The sequence below is a fragment of the Rhineura floridana genome, chromosome 9, assembly GCF_030035675.1.
Source record: "Rhineura floridana isolate rRhiFlo1 chromosome 9, rRhiFlo1.hap2, whole genome shotgun sequence".
NCBI classification, from domain to species: domain Eukaryota; kingdom Metazoa; phylum Chordata; class Lepidosauria; order Squamata; family Rhineuridae; genus Rhineura; species Rhineura floridana.
In genome coordinates, this window is record NC_084488.1 from 19,740,843 (window position 1) to 19,744,673 (window position 3,831).

General features: G+C 37.6%; 1 non-coding gene across 1 annotated transcript; it reads left to right on the plus strand.

Moving 5' to 3' along the window:
• The first annotated feature begins 1,832 nt into the window (after nucleotides 1-1,832).
• TRNAR-UCU (transfer RNA arginine (anticodon UCU)) lies at nucleotides 1,833-1,903 on the plus strand. The gene has a single exon. It is a non-coding gene; the product is annotated as a tRNA-Arg (tRNA).
• The last annotated feature ends 1,928 nt before the right edge of the window (nucleotides 1,904-3,831 follow it).

Sequence of the window (3,831 nt, forward strand, 5' to 3'; positions counted from 1 at the left end):
TGGAGGAAGCCATGACTGTTTTGAGTGAAAACAAAGTCTGGTTTGGCTGTGGCCTCTTGTTTAGCCAAGCCCAGCAGCTGTGAGTCTGGCTTTTAGAACACTGACAGTTGGTTCTTACTGAGCATGCCCAGCACTATCATCCAGTTCAATGCAAAATTTCTTAAATTAATTAAAAATCAGCCAGGCATTTTTTTAAATTTTAAACTGCAGAAGATAAAGGTCAGAGAATGGGACAAGGTCAGTATTAGGATTACAGTTACTCTGTGAACATGGCTGATTTTTAATGAATTTCAACTGATTAGGAGAACTCTGAGAGAAAAAAGTCCAAAAGGGGTTCTGGGTTCCCCCCCCCTCTCTTTTTAGACTTTGAACTCTCTATTCTCTCTGACTGTTTTGTGTATCACCATGAAAATTTACAGAGTTGTTAAGAAAGCATTTCTGTGTGCAGGACTATATGTTTGGTAAGGTTTTGTTTTGAAATGAGTTTATGGGAAGCATCAGAATGGCATGGGGTATATTTTTCAATTTAACATTGCAGAATGTGAAAAATCCATGCTGGCTATAGTGGCTGTATAATAAGTTGCCAATCTTGGCTCAGCCAGAGGCAGCTCAGCTGAAGCCAAGGGAAATCCCCAAAAAATGGGCATTCGGGGAGGGACAGGGCAGAGGAGACATACCCTTATTCCAAACTGCTTTCTGCTCAGCCACATATCATAGCAACCCAGCAGAAGCTACATTGGCAAAAAAGGTGGTATAAGTCAAAGTCAAAGGCTTGTTATACCTCTGCCAGGCTTGGGGGCTGGCTCAGCTGACAGTAGCCCCCCTTCTGAAAGGAGTTAAGAATAGGAGTAACTTAATCTAGTTTAACCTAGGTTGGCATAAATTACCCTGGCTTCCTATAGTGTGGGTTGTTCTGTATGTATATTGATATTTAAAGAAGCTTAATGGGAAATTGATATAGCAAGCAACAAGGCTTGACATATTGAGATATATCTTACAAATGAGAAGGAAGCCTTTGGACCTAAGGCAGTAGAACATGGTGGTATCAGGACAGAATCAAAAGATGAATGAAGAAAGGAATGCTGAGATCATGGCTGCCCTCTTGCTGTTATAATATAAAATCAAACTGAGAATAACAGAGTGTGTATACACCATAAATTCATCTATTATTACCTCCCTGCTTGGCTTAGCCATATGAAGCCCTTTGATTAGGGCTAGGCAGCAGGCTGGAGGAGGAAGAGGCAGAGACAAAAGCTGTAAGTCAATTTAGTAGCTGACCCCAGTAGGGATGGGGTTGGGTAGGTAGTTCCTATCCATTTGAACTCCAGCAGTCTGGCTTTCAGTACCAATCCACCATGTTTTTGTTTGTGCAATTGCCAATTTGCGGGGGGGGGGGGTTTCCAGCAAAAGCAATAATGTAATTGCTAACAAAAATGCTAATGAAAATGCTTATGCTGTAGGCACTTGTTCCACTGAGTTAAATTAAGAATGCATCAGTTTAGAGGAAAGCTGATTATGAAAACAATCACAAAAAATTAGAGCAGATTTTTTTTAAAAAAAATCAAAACTAACCCATGCCAATAACAGCCATGACCAGCCACAAGAAATCAATGCTGGTCCCAAAACATTGTGGATTGTCAGATTATGTCAAAATCCAGTGATAAATCTGATTTAGCGAATATTCTCCCCTGTCCCTAGGCCCCAGTCATGATTTGGAATGGATAAGCCTATTTCCAATTTGTATCTCTTCCAAATGTGTCCATTCATAAATCCATTCAATCCTGTATTTGCAAGAATTTATGGATTAATCCATGATGAGCCAACTATGGGTAGGGCCATAGCTCAGTGGTAGAGCATCTGCCTTCTATGCAAAAGATCCCAGGTTCAATTCCTGGCATCTCCAGGTAGGGATGGGAGGGATTCTGTCTGAAACTCTGGAGAGCCACTGCCAGTCAGTGTGGACAATACTGACCTAGATGGACCAATGGTCTGACTCATTATAAGGCATCTTCACATGTTCCTCATGATTTTTTTTAAAAAAATGCACACATAATTTGTATTTAAATATGCTTTTCAACATATCAACACACACACTCACAATACACATTTCTTAATGTATTTTCTCTCAAAATAAGCATTTCTACACAGGTTTTATCCTAAAACAGACATTTGTAAACACATTTATTATACAATTTTTGAGCCCAAACTTGCATTGCAAAATTCAGAGAAGGGCAAAAAGAAATAGTGTCTTGGAATGTAACTCAACTATCTGGTTTCTTAGTTCAGGTCAAGTATATGAGATGCACGATTCAAGCATGCACACTGATGCCGGCTCTTATTTGATGATAGATAGATAGATAGATAGATAGATAGATAGATAGATAGATAGATAGATAGATAGATAGATAGATAGATAGATAGATAGATAGATAGATAGATAGATAGATAGATAGATAGATAGATAGATAGATAGATAGATAGATAGATAGATAGATTCACTGGCACTCAATCATAGGTCTGTTCAGTCCCATTTTGTGTACATTTTTTTAAAAAAGAATTCACTTAAAAGTCCCATTTGAATTGTACATGTTTTGTACACACTATTTACATAAAATACACACTTTTAAAATGTAAAGTATACTTTTAAAGCTCTTTCATGCACTTATTCATTCAATATGCACTTTGTGTCCATCTTTTACATGTATGGTGTTTTTATGTGCAATTTATGTGCAATGCACATTGTGCAATGCACAATGCGGCATCTGCTGTGCAATCCGACTGCAGAGTTGCAGTCCCATCTGCAAGCAAGTTCAAGAGCATGGGATTGGGTTACTCCATTGCAAAAAAGCAACCTGAACAAATTCCTCTCCCATCCCTGGGCTCAGGTGTGTATTCCTATGCTGATTGATATAATCCATGATCACAGAGCCTCAGAATATACACAACCCTGCATATGCACATGAAGTGTTATGGAAAAGTTCTCCAAACTGAAATGTCATATTGCTGTTTAGGAATATTTTAGATTTCAGATCTATCTGTGCTGCTAAAGACCACCCATGTTGACTCTTTATTTCCTAGTTGTTTAGATGATCAGACTTCATTTGTAACTCAAGAATAAATTAATCAGCTTTTAGATCCTGTCCCTCACTCCTATAAATGGGACATTAATCAGCCTACTGCTGTGTGAAGCTCTCTGTCTGGAAGAAGAAAACACAGCCTCTATCTTCATTAGGATTTACTGATAAATATCTGCTAATGATAAGTAGTATGACTGGATGAAGCAGTAGATTAGGATCCTGAACCTTTCCAAGTTATATAGAAAAGAAGATTCATAGAGAGAGAAGAGAACTTTGGCAGGAGCAGCTTTTCTCACTTCTGCAGCATTGTGGCTTGAAAATACCTTTTGAACACCTTTTATTCACATTATTATATCAGCAGTTTTATTTTTGAACTCTTCGCGAATGATCCATAATGTGCCTTTATTGGGGTTGCCATCTCTTATCAAGGATTAAATTGTCATATTTATATTTGTAAAATAATAATAATAATATACACTGATTTCATTAATTATTTCATTAATTTTCATTAATTATTCCATTAATGCCACTTTCTGTTTCCAAGAACTGAACTGGTGCTTTTGTTTGAAATAAAATACAAAGCATATTTTCAAAGGATTTTCATTTCTGGACATTCTATGTTTCTGAATTGTAAAAGGCGAAAGATTTATACGATCTGAAGAGAAACCAGAGTATTCTGAATTGTTTCTGAATTGTGACACCCTTTCAGAGCTTCATATTCGACACTGCACAGAGGAGGCTATGACAACACTGG